Here is a 13902-nt window from a genome sequence, read left to right as displayed (position 1 = left end):
CTAAAATTAAACAAAAACTGTACAAAAATTATAATTCAGAGTAAAAAAATGGTAGCTGTCAGGAGAGGAAATGAGAGACTAGCTAACTAACTTACTAAGTAAAATAAATAAATAATTAAATAAATAAATATGCCCCCAGCAAAATGTGAAACCACAGAGAAAAGTAGGAAAAAAAAAAAAAAAAAAATTAAATAAAGATCAAAAATGGTGAAAAATGAGCTATTACAGCTCTAGCTACTCAGTCCACCACTGTGCAAAAAAGGACTCTATCACTGACATCTGTGTGGCTCTGTTCAAACGGGTGCCCTCACGCCACCTCTGGAGGCAGCTCGCCCCTTCAGAATGGTTACTCTGTGAGGGCCAAAGGGCGCCAGATCACCAGCTGAATTCCTCAGAAGAAAGAACACCACAGACAGTCATCTGCATGACCATTAGTGGCAGGGCAGGTGGTCATGATTCTGTGATCTACGCCACCCTCTCGATGTGTCTGTTAGATTAATTAAACAAAACAGCAAACAGTAGTCTCTGAGTCACATGGTCTGTCAATATTAATATGTAAAATTTACTAAGCCTGTAATACACAACTCAACATCAATTTAAATAAAGTTATATCTGCCTTCAGTAAATTTCAATATCATTTATTCAGATTTTTATCTATGTATTTTTACACATGTGGATCCAATCGTACGGCGGCTCTCGCTGATCCAATCAGCTTCACCCTAATTCTTAGCCGTGAATTATCCAACCTTTCCATCGACTCCATCGGCTTTTCCGAGAAAGCAGTTTAAGCAGTTCAGGCAGCTCATTTAAATGTAGTAACTGTGTTTTTACGGCCAAAAAAAGTAATGGACTTTGATTTAAAATAAACAGACCTTAAGCAAATTAGTGCTCCACAAGATGCAGATTTGATTACTCCAATAATTCTATCAATTTATAACATTCCCAAGAGTCTGAAGGACCGAGGCCGAGAGAGAACAAGAGACTTTATTGCTTTAATTTGGCCAACGAGATCATTAAAACGTCCGGCTCATCGCTGTATTTATAAAACACATTGATTAGGTTAGTTTTAAGGTGAGCAGGCTAGGAAAGGTGCACACATATGAGTGAATCAGTGATGCTCTGTGATGAACCTCTAGATCCAGCATAATAATAATAATAATAATAATAATAATAATAACAATAATAATAATAATAACAATAATAGTAATAATACAAATAAAATAAATAACAATAAAATAAAATAATAATAATAACAGTAATAATAATAATAATAATAAATAAATAAATAATAATAATAATAGTAATAATAATAATAGTAATAATAATAATAATAATAATAGTAATAATAATAATAGTAATAATAATAATAATAATATAATAATAATAATAATAACCGTAATAATAATAATAATATAATAATAATAATAATAACAGTAATAATAATAATAATAATAAATAAATAAATAATAATAATATTAATAATAGTAATAATAATAATAGTAATAATAATAATAATAATAATAGTAATAATAATAATAATAATAATAGTAATAATAATAATAATAATAATAATAACAATAGGAATAATAATAACAATCTTTTGGAAGTACCATAACCCTGGTTACTTAAAATAAGTGAAAAAATGAACAAAACAATAAAGAAAAAGTAATACACTTAAATAAAATAAAAACTGATTTTATTTTTTTCTTCTTCTTCTCCCACTCTAGTCATATCCAATTCCCCAATTGCATTTCTCTTCCTCTACTGCTGCTGACCTCCACTCCTGACCAAGGAAAGCCGTTGCTAACACACGCCCCCTCTGACACACGTCCAGTTATCACTTGCACGGGGCAAGCTCATATGGAGATCCGTATCGCGCACAGAGCCTGACACTGATCAGCAGAGATTGTAATTGCAGCAGTCATGAGGAATGTGCTCTGGCATTTCCACCCTCTGTACAGGCGACTTACTATTTTGGCTGAGCAGTTTGATTATAGTTTGAAATTGATAAAAAATTGATTTTGACTGTCAATATCCCAACAAAAGATTGTAAGTAATTTAGGTCTCTTACAATCTACCACACCTGACATTGTGAAAAGATTCAAGAACATTAAAGAGCTTTGGAGCCTTCAGACAGAAGAAACTACAGAAGAAACTACTACTACTACTATAGAATCCCCAGGTGGGGCGGTCCGGGTCCTTTCTGTGTGGAGTTTGCATGGTCTCCCTGTGTCCGTGTGGGTTTTCTTTCGGGCACTCCAGGTTTCCTCCCACAGTCCAAAGACATGCAAGTGAGGTGAATTGGAGACACTAAATTGTCCATGACTGTGTTCGATATAACCTTGTGAACTGATGAAGCTTGTGTAATGAGTAACTACTGTTCCTGTCATGAATGTAACCAAAAGTGTAAAACATGGCGTTAAAATCCTAATAAACAAAGAAACTTTGCTCAATAAAACATGATTAGATGGTGTCATGCAGAAAAATAAAATAAGGTCGCCTTGAAATCAACATTAAAAGGTATCCTAAATACTACTACTACTACTACTACTAACGACAGAAGAAACTACTACCACAGCAGGTGGCTACTGACTCATTTTCCCATGGTACAGAAGCACAGCCAAGCGAGAAACGAACCCCTATTGATCAGTCCCCTCTCAATGAATCTCATTTATTGGCACCACTAACTAGTTATTGCATCTACATACATTTCTTAGTTTTCTAATCATCTTCACAGTTGAGGCTTCAGAAAACCATTGTCACTTAACACAGTTAACCGCTACATCAAGAAATGCAACCTGATCCTCTGTTACATAAAGAGAAGGCCATACATTGATTGTTCACTTGGCTCAAACTCACCTCAGATCAAAAGGCAGTGGAAACACAACCTAGCTTTTAAGGTACCGGACTAGTAATCAAAAGGTTGCCGATTCAAACCCCACCACTGGCAAGTTAACACCGTTGGGCCCTTAAGCAAGTCCTATAACCCTCAACTGCTTAGACTGTATACTGTCACAGTTACTGCAGGTCAGGGGTTTTCAACCTTTTTGGACATGCGCCCCCCTCCATGTGCCGACCTTATACATAAAGAAAGTGAGTCACACAAAATGTTCCAGTTGCTGGTGTTTATTTAAAACTGAAGCATTTATCAATAACAGTAAAAACAGAGAGATGACTGAGGAGAGAAACGTACGCTTCGCTTCATATGAATCGACTCCTGACTCACTTTTATCGATACTGTGAACAGAGCATCTCCCACTATACACCTCTCTTAAAGACACGTCCTTGTTTTTGTCACAGATTTATCTTCGCTGTTAGCGCTATTTTTAAGGTTTTTTTCAGACTGAACTGGATGACATTAAACGGGCATGTGGGAGTGGTCAGCAAGAATTTATTGAATTTGTCTCCTGTGGGTGAATAATGAATTGCTTTACTTTTACAAAAAAAAAATCCAGTAATTTTGCACCCCCCTGGACAGGTACAACCCCCGCCCCCAAGTCACTTTGTATAAAAGCGTCTCAATAGGGCGGGTTGGTGGGTAGCACTGTCGCCTCACAGCAAGAAGGTCCTGTGTTCGATCCCCAGGTGGAGCGGTCCGGGTCCTTTCTGTGTGGAGTTTGCATGTTCTCCCTGTGTCCGTGTGGGTTTCCTCCGGGCACTCCAGGTTTCCTCCCACAGTCCAAAGACATGCAAGTGAGGTGAATTGGAGACACTAAATTGTCCATGACTGTGTTTGATATAACCTTGTGAACTGATGAATCTCGTGTAATGAGTAACTACTGTTCCTGTCATGAATGTAACCAAAAGTGTAAAACATGGCGTTAAAATCCTAATAAACAAACAAACTTTGCTCAATAAAATATGATTAGATGGTGTCATGCAGAAAAATAAAATAAGGTCGCCTTGAAATCAACATTAAAAGGTATCCTAAATATGCTTATTGGGGACAGAACAAAGCAAGTGTCACCACAAACTGTCACCACAAAGCTGTCAGTATATCATTTATATTGTTGAACTGATTTATCTAACACCTAACCTCAACAATGAGGACGGACGTCCACATACTTTTGGTCACATAGTTTGTTTAGAAGAACATAATGTGAGGAGGGAATTGTAGGCTGCTTACAGTAAAAGTGCTTAGCTGTATATAAACGTTTATACATTTTTAAGTTTTTTACATTTAATTTTAATGCACGTGAAGTTTTATACGTTTCTATGAGGTACTTCTGGAAACTTTTACGACACAAAACAATGGAAATTGTGAGAGAAAATAGTTTTTTTTCTCCAACTTTTGAGTAATACTGCATAATAAAAAGACCAACGCAGGCACCCAGGGCTGCATTTCCATAAAGCGTGTAAAAGTCGTCGTGACAAACTGTTTTATACCATTTCTCCTGGGAGGGAAGAAAACTTTCTGAGCATTATTATGCACATAGTTTCCAGACTCTCACGCTGCACCATAAAAATAAACTGTGGTGTTTTTCACAACGTCCTGACCTGCGAGGTTCTGCACCAGGAACGTCCTCGACCACCAGAACAATGAACAAACTCGCTGTGATATATTTGGTGTTGTCTATGTAGGTTTACCAACATGGGGTTCAGTGTTGTTTACTCAATAGTACAAGCGTGTGTGTGTGTGTGTGTGTTTGTGTGTGTGTGTGTGTTTGGGTGTGCGAACGTTGGACGTTATTTAATACATTTGAGACTGAGGTAAGGAGTGGCAGCCTGCTAAAACTTCTATAAAAGCTCAGCTACAACTTTCTTTGGTCACTGTTTAGCAGAGAGTCACAAAATACGAGTCCGAGTCAAGTCACGAGTCTTTATGCTAGAGTCCGAGTCAAGTCACGAGTCAATATAAGCTACACAAAACATACATTGGAAATGTAGCGTAGAAATAAACAAATAATCTGTAAGTTCAGATAAAAAACAACAACAGATTAGCGACTGTATTTAGCCGTTTTACTTAGTGCCTTTACTTTCCTAGTCATCGGCAAATGAATGTAATTTCCATAACAAGAAGGTTCCAGTTAAAAGCTTAAACTGATACGTTTTGTTTTCATTGCAAAACAAAAGCGCACAAAAAAAATCGCAGCACAGCGGCCAAAATCCAAAACACAGCAAAAAACATCATAGCCACTGCTTACCTTAGCTTCTGTTCTTCCAGATGCTATTACATTTATAAGCATGTGTCCCATTAGGAATAGAATCCTTAATTTTGTAAATGTGCTTATAATTAAAAACCTCCAAACTTTTCCCGGTTGTGAAGTAAAACAGGAAGTCGTTAGAAAGCCGATCAAGCGTTTCATTACCACGTCATCTGTGTGACGCAAACTGAATAAATGCAAATAACAGCATTTCTTACTAACAATTACAATCAGAAGCTCTGATTGGTTTAGAAAGCGGTTCTTACAGTCATTAGCGCCGATTCTGTAAGAGCGCTTCATTCACACCAGCTGTTCCAGTGAAGTGCACTACGTAGGGTATTCCACCATTTTAGGTGAGATTCCAATCCAAAGAAGAGAGTAGGGAGCGACGCTTCATCACTACGCCAGAAGCTGGCTGGAACATTTAGCCATTGCGTGCGTTGCAGGTTAAGACTGCCGGAGCGTTATTAGAGAGCAGAAAATGACACGATCAGAATGATGTCGGGTCATATATACAGTGTATCACAAAAGTGAGTACACCCCTCACATTTCTGCAAATATTTCATTATATCTTTTCATGGGACAACACTATAGACATGAAACTTGGATATAACTTAGAGTAGTCAGTGTACAGCTTGTATAGCAGTGTAGATTTACTGTCTTCTGAAAATAACTCAACACACAGCCATTAATGTCTAAATAGCTGGCAACATAAGTGAGTACACCCCACAGTGAACATGTCCAAATTGTGCCCAAATGTGTCGTTGTCCCTCCCTGGTGTCATGTGTCAAGGTCCCATGTGTAAATGGGGAGCAGGGCTGTTAAATTTGGTGTTTTGGGTATAATTCTCTCATACTGGCCACTGGATATTCAACATGGCACCTCATGGCAAAGAACTCTCTGAGGATGTGAGAAATAGAATTGTTGCTCTCCACAAAGATGGCCTGGGCTATAAGAAGATTGCTAACACCCTGAAACTGAGCTACAGCATGGTGGCCAAGGTCATACAGCGGTTTTCCAGGACAGGTTCCACTCGGAACAGGCTTCGCCAGGGTCGACCGAAGAAGTCGAGTCCACGTGTTCGGCGTCATATCCAGAGGTTGGCTTTAAAAAATAGACACATGAGTGCTGCCAGCATTGCTGCAGAGGTTGAAGACGTGGGAGGTCAGCCTGTCAGTGCTCAGACCATACGCCGCACACTGCATCAACTCGGTCTGCATGGTCATCATCCCAGAAGGAAGCTGACGCACAAGAAAGCCCGCAAACAGTTTGCTGAAGACAAGCAGTCCAGGAACATGGATTACTGGAATGCCCTGTGGTCTGACGAGATCAAGATAAACTTGTTTGGCTCAGATGGTGTCCAGCATGTGTGGCGGCGCCCTGGTGAGAAGTACCAAGACAACTGTATCTTGCCTACAGTCAAGCATGGTGGTGGTAGCATCATGGTCTTGGGCTGCATGAGTGTTGCTGGCACTGGGGAGCTGCAGTTCATTGAGGGAAACATGAATTCCAACATGTACTGTGACATTCTGAAACAGAGCATGATCCCCTCCCTTCGAAAACTGGACCTCATGGCAGTTTTCCAACAGGATAACGACCCCAAACACAACCTCCAAGATGACAACTGCCTTGCTGAGGAAGCTGAAGGTAAAGGTGATGGACTAAACCCAATTGAGCACCTGTGGCGCATCCTCAAGTGGAAGGTGGAGGAGTTCAAGGTGTCTAACATCCACCAGCTCCGTGATGTCATCATGGAGGAGTGGAAGAGGATTCCAGTAGCAACCTGTGCAGCTCTGGTGAATTCCATGCCCAGGAGGGTTAAGGCAGTGCTGGATAATAATGGTGGTCACACAAAATATTGACACTTTGGGCACAATTTGGACATGTTCACTGTGGGGTGTACTCACTTATGTTGCCAGCCATTTAGTTAATGGCTGTGTGTTGAGTTATTTTCAGAAGACAGTAAATCTACACTGCTATACAAGCTGTACACTGACTACTCTAAGTTATATCCAAGTTTTATTTCTATAGTGTTGTCCCATGAAAAGATATACTTAAATATCTGCAGAAATGTGAGGGGTGTACTCACTTTTGTGATACACTGTATATATAACTAACTAATGTTGCTGACTTTTGTTGTCCACAAGTAATTTTTTGCAAGTCACAAGTCGAGTCATTTAAAACGAGTCGAGTCTGAAGTCACTGTGTGTGCGTCTTACATGCAACTCGGACTAGTTTCAAATGAGTCTGCTGTTTAGTAAAAATTATTAAGACTGTTTACTAAAAAAATTAAAATACATCGGAAGGTGACTGTAGAAAAATGATGTAGTTTGTTTTTGTAATTCTTAATAGAGTTGATTCTTGTATTAAGGACCAATTTCATTTACAGCATCTCTAAATTGGAACTGATCGATATACAGTATCGATCCATTCAAACAGCTCTTATTGGTGGATGCTAAAACTATAAAGGAATTAAAGAAGTAAAATAAAAGTACTGGGAGAGTAATAATAGAGTAGTGATGCTCTGATCACGTATATGAACTCTGCATTATGCATACTGATGAGCGAGCGCGTGAATAGAAAGCGTGTGGGCAATTTTCTGAACTTTTTTCTTCCTGAACTTGGTGAGAAACCATTATTTGCTTCAGCGTTCCTTTTCTGGCAGATATAAAATCCTTCAGTTCATGTCAGCTCAGTGTTTGTATGCGTACGCAGGCTTTCAGAATGGAGCTGAAGGGTGACGTTATTGTCATGCATTTACTGTGACATCTGCCAGCAGCTCTGACAAAGAAAGAGAACGTGAAGTATGACGCAAACAGACAAGACTGCAAAACCCAGCAGTACCGAGGAAAGAGTTTCACTCCAAATCCAGAGAAATAAATACGTCTCACTGAGTACTGAAACAGTGCTTCTTTTCTAAACTGAATTCTCCTCGCACCTGTAGTAGTCACCTGTCCGAGGTGTTTCCTGCCTTTTTTGCGCTGCACTTTCATCTTTTAAAGTTCACCTGATTACATTTTGAGCCAGTCTGCCACTGATATTTTCAAAAGAGATGAACTGTGTGACATGACGTGGTAAAAGTGACCCGGACAGTATAGAGCACTTATAACCTGTAGTAACGGAGAGAAATTGAGTGTTTCTGTGTCATACTTTTAGTACATTAAGCCACGTTATGCTTTTTTAGGTGAAGCTTTTTGCAGATTCAGAACCCCGAGCTGCATAAACACCACAAGTGAAGTAAATACGGCTAAGCACAGATACATGTGGAGCTTTTAGACTGGATTTGATGGTTATTTCACACAGATGGATGTTCGTATCGTGGAACTTTAGCACTGAGCAAATCGGCTATTTGTGCCGAGAGTCGTGGTGAGAGCGAAGCGCAAAACGCTTCTCACGTCAATGAGCTAAAGAAAACAACAACTGCGACAAACACGTCTACGTCTTCTTATTACCAATAGTTGAGCTTTGATGCTTTTTGTTCTGTAACAACAGCACAAATGCTCTCAGGTAATCTACACGCTCCACCATCACATCACTACTGTTTACTTTCGTTGTGTAGCGCCCACCATTGATGATGCAGGTTTGGTTCCCAAAAACTGGTGGAAACGCGGGTCGGTTCCCTACAAAACACCAGGTTTTGAAGAAACCTGAACAGAACCGGTTCAAAAACCAGGGTTCTTTTGGTGGAAAAGCGCTATGAAGGAAAAGGGCCAAAACGTCAAGTCATCAATGCCTGACCTCACACATGCTCTTTCAATTGAAGATTCTATAGCATATACAGCATTTTATCAGAATCAAGCTAAAATGTGGACACATCTGACCACATCACTGTCATGTGGTCCATTTGAGATGAGCTTGGGCCCCAAAACTTGGTGGTAAAGTACATATTAGTGTCCAAAGTAACAGTGCAATATCTCTAAAAGCACCACTACTGGCGTGTCCGACAACCCAGTGATCTCTCTACATAGACACATTTTAAAGTCATCCTACACTCCTGAGAGGAGGGCGTGTCTAAATTCTTAAAAACTTTAAAATGCTCCTACTGAGGCGCCTTAATTCTGAGTGATAATCTGACTGAATGACGAGGGAGAATCCGATGCTTTCTCAACAGTGAAGGCATTCCCAGCATTCAATGCGGCACAACTTTTCTCACAATAACAAAACAATAAATAACAAACAATCTGAGTGTGTGATCATTATTAGTAATAAACTAAAAAAGCAAATCCAGAACACGCTTCCTTCTTTAATACAAACAGCCTCGTCTGTGTGAGATACGACTCAGCTTAGACCCTCAGACCACAAACAACTGAACCAAAGCCTGAGGTCAAACTGACCGCAGGGTAAGTGCTCATTTCATCAGGTCATTCAGGAAACCATATTTATAGCTTTAATATTAGTATCTTATCATAAATTACAGAAATAGAATGGAAGCATCCCTATAGATGTATAACTCAGCTGATCTGTGATTGGAAGAGACTCTTCAGACAGAAAACACAGAACGACGACACCCTCCTTCAAACGAACCCAGAATCGATTCCTGTGCTCTCCTCAAATCCACGCCGCCCCATCTGCACTTTGTGCCACATTCAGACGGTGTAATAATGTTTTAATGACCTGCTTCAGAGAGGATTTCACACATGACTGAACTGGAGGAAAGCGATTCGGCCCTCTCAAGGTCACGGCTGGGGACGACGTGCAAGATTACAGTGATACACTCGGTCATTTCACCACATTTTACAAACTCTACGAATCAATGAATCTATTTGTATGTAAAGTTAACAGTTAACGTAAACATAACTCTTTATACTGTACACATGGAACATTTGACACATTGTTTTACACTGAATGCACTCTAGGCACTCGGTTGGCGCAGCGGTAAACACACACTAGCACACCAGAGCTGACATCTCAAACTCATAAGTTTGAATCTTAGCTTCCAGGCAGGCTGGGTGCTTTTACGGATGATTGGCTCATCCGAGAAAGGGAATGCCGGAGAGGATTCCTCATAACTGCTGCAATTGAGACGGGGTATAAAGAGATCGGTCTGTGACTCTCTGTGCGTGATTTGGATCTCCGTACAGGTATTATTTAGGTGGTGGATCATTCTCAGCACTGCAGTGACACTGACATGGTTGTGGTGTGTTAAATAAACACAGTGTCCACTCACTGTCCACTCTATTAGACACTCCTACCTGGTTGGTCCACCTTGTAGATGTAAAGTCAGAGACGATCGCTCATCTATTGCTGCTGTTTGAGTCGGTCATCTTCTAAAATATTTTTGGTTGGTGGACTATTCTCAGTCCAGCAGTGACAGTGAGGTGCTGTGTCTGATCCACTCATACCAGCACAACACACACTAACACACCACCACCATGTCAGTGTCACTGCAGTGCTGAGAATCATCCACCACCCAAATAATATCTACTCTGTAGAGGGGCTCCTGACCGTTGAAGAACAGCATTAAAGGGGGCTAACAAAGCACGCAGAGAAACAGATGGACTACAGGCAGTAATTGTAGAACTATAAAGTGCTTCTACATGGTAAGTGGAGCTGATAACATGGACAGTAAGTGTAGAAACAAGGATCACCAACCAAAAACTAGGCAGCGAACAGCAGCCTTAAATAAAACGCTTCATCTGTTAGACGTGGTAGAAACGGTTGCCTGCAGTCTTTTACACTCTTCGCTCGAAAATCTCTCAGACACTGAACTTAATCAAGCCGCTCACTAAACGACTCCTATAAAAACACGGGGCCGAGTGGAAGAGCTTAGGCAGCAGCGCACCCCTTCCGGAACAGCTGACTTTAAAACGCTGGCGTTTAATAGGGTATCGACTATGGTATATGGGACAGGATGACATCATCGCCAGCCAATGGCAGGAGAGTAAGGGTGGAGGATGAGAGCAGCGTTTTTTAAAATTGTGCTTTGCTGAGCTAAGCGTTCCTTTCTGAGCCAGACCGCGAGAAAAAGGGCACAGAGGTGCCCAAATGCGGCCGGGAAAGGGACTATAACCAGGCCGTGGAGTGGGCGCAGGTTGGCCGAGCGCTGTGTGTGTGTGTTACTGTATCCAGGGAGACTGGAGCCGGAACTTCTTTTCCTGGCTACCGCTGAGCGCTGTGCGTGTGTGTGTGTGTGTGTACATGCGTGTATGTGTGTACCAGCCTGTTTATTCTCATCATACACAAATCATATTCATACATCAAACACTGTGAGATCTGAACACGGGCGCGCTGTAGGTGCTCTGCTGTTTATTCCAGGTCATTTTTTATTTTCATTTATAGGTTATTTCCGTCTCTCGTGCCAACTCTCTCATGCCCTGTTTCTCTTTCTCTTTCTGTGATGCATTTCCAAAGGCGTATGCCAGGCTAAAATGGGCTCGCCACGTCCATGACGACACTTCAACATTTCACAAAGCGCCACGCACGGCTCTGATCCGGGTGAGGTAATGCCTTCTCTTCTCTCAAAGCCCGCTCGACTGCGCCACTGCTTGGCCGTCCGCTCGAATGGCACCCAGTGTTCCGCATGAGCCTGGCTGCTGAAAGGACGGCTGTGGCGTTAATATTTCCAGCCTTCGAGTGACCGGTGGCGTAATGGCAAACCGCGTCCATCAAATAAAGTGGAAAAAAGTAAGAAAACAGGAAGAGACATGAAGTAGGATTTTCTGAGATCTTTGAAAGACCAGATGGGACTGGCACTTTGGATCCTTTTCCATTAGACGGTGCAGTTTGCCACAACGTGGGTACTAATCTGATTCCAGGCCTAATCTGTTCCCTGGTTTAGTTCCTATGTCTGTTTCCTATCACACAGCACTAATGAAGCATTTGTTATGTAACCACATTCATCTTGACAGGTCGAGGCGGGACCAACACTTTGATTTACATTGTACACAATTTAGACCAGCCAATCCACATTCTGCATTCATTTTACCTGTATTTGTACAGGTAACATTAAAACCACCTCCTTGTTTCTACACTCACTGTCCATTTTATCAGCTCCACTTACCATATAGAAGCACTTTGTAGTTTTACAATTGTTCCTGTTCTTCAATGGTCAGGACCCCCACAGAGCAGGTATTATTTGGGTGGTGGATCATTCTCAGCACTGCAGTGACACTGACATGGTGATGGTGTGTCAGTGTGTGTTGTGCTGGTATGAGTGGATCAGACACAGCAGTGCTGATGGAGTTTTTAAACACCTCACTGTCACTGCTGGACTGAGAATAGTCCACCAACCAAAAATATCCAGTCAACAGCAACCTGTGGGCAGCGTCCTGTGACCACTGATGAAGGTCTAGAAGATGACCGACTCAAACAGCAGCAATAGATGAGCGATCGTCTCGGACTTTACATTTACAAGGTGGACCAACTAGGTAGGAGTGTCTAATAGAGTGGACAGTGAGTGGACACGGTATTTAAAAACTCCAGCAGCGCTGCTGTGTCTGATCCACCAGCACAACAAACACTAACACACCACCACCATGTCAGTGTCACTGCAGTGCTGAGAATGATCCACCACCTAAATAATACCTGCTCTGTGGTGGTCCTGTGGGGGTCCTGACCATTGAAGAACAGGGTGAAAGCAGGTTAATAAAGTATGCAGAGAAACAGATGGACTACAGTCAGTAATTGTAGAACTACAAAGTGCTTCTATATGGTAAGTGGAGCTGATAAAATGGACAGTGAGTGTAGAAACAAGGAGGTGGTTTTAATCTTATGGCTGATTAGTGTACATTAATAATCGCTTTATATCAGTTAAAGGACATCCAAAATACCCTGGTGCCACCCTACCTGCTATTGCAGTGTGCCACCCTTTTTTGCAGTTGGGACAGTAGGAAAAATGCAAATAAAATAAAACAGGACAGTTTGCATGTTTTATCTGGTCAACTTCATTTCATTTATTAATAAACCTCCATTCCTGCATTTCAGGCTTGCAACACTTTCCAAAAAAGTAGGGACATGGGTAATTTAGGGCTAGTAATGAGGTAAAATGATGATGTGATTTCAAACAGGTGATTGTAATCATGCTTTGGAACAAAAGCAGCATCCAGGAAAGGCTGAGTTTCTGATGAGCAAAGATGATTCGAGGATCTCCAGCGCTACACAGTAACACAACCAGGACAGATCATCAGTGTATCATCACTCACTCACTTTCTTAACCGCTTATCCAATTAGGGTCGCGGGGGGTGCTGCAGCCTATCCCAGCTTTTCGGTGAGCGCAAGGCACACAGTAACACCCTGGACGAAGCACCAGTCCATCGCAGGGCAGACACACACACACACACGCATTCACCTATATGGCAATTCAGTGTCTCCAATTCACCTGACTGCACGTTTTTGGACTGTGGGAGGAAACCGGAGCTCCCGGGGGAAACCCACGCAGACACGGGGAGAACATGCAAACTCCGCACAGAAAGGACCGGACCGCCCCACCTGGGGATCGAACCCAGGACCTTCTAGCTGTGAGGCGACACCGAGCCACCGTGCTGCCTGTGTATCATTACTCTTATTACTATTATTCTTCATTCATTTATTTAACACTGACACTGCTACTACTGGATTACTAGACACATTGTAGGAATACATTCTGAACAAAGAACCACTCTCTCACTCCTATTTTTACTCACATCTAATAGAAACTGAAACTAGCCAGTCTACCCACTGTGGAAGGTAACTGGTGACCCTGAAGAAAACCCGAATACACACAGGGAGAGAACACAGCACAGCCAGTAACCAGAGCTCAGGACCGAACCCTGTTGCACCA

At 41.5% G+C, this 13902-nt stretch overlaps 1 protein-coding gene across 1 annotated transcript in view; it reads right to left on the bottom strand.

Annotated features, from left to right (window-relative positions):
- Positions 1-13902, bottom strand: part of pik3r3b (phosphoinositide-3-kinase, regulatory subunit 3b (gamma)) — a 287104-nt gene that overhangs the window by 181994 nt on the left and 91208 nt on the right. The window lies entirely within an intron of this gene.

Source organism: Trichomycterus rosablanca, chromosome 6 (genome assembly GCF_030014385.1).
Source record: "Trichomycterus rosablanca isolate fTriRos1 chromosome 6, fTriRos1.hap1, whole genome shotgun sequence".
Lineage (NCBI taxonomy): Eukaryota > Metazoa > Chordata > Actinopteri > Siluriformes > Trichomycteridae > Trichomycterus > Trichomycterus rosablanca.
The sequence above is the reverse complement of the archived record's forward strand: the minus strand, read 5'-3'. Positions and strand labels throughout refer to the sequence as shown.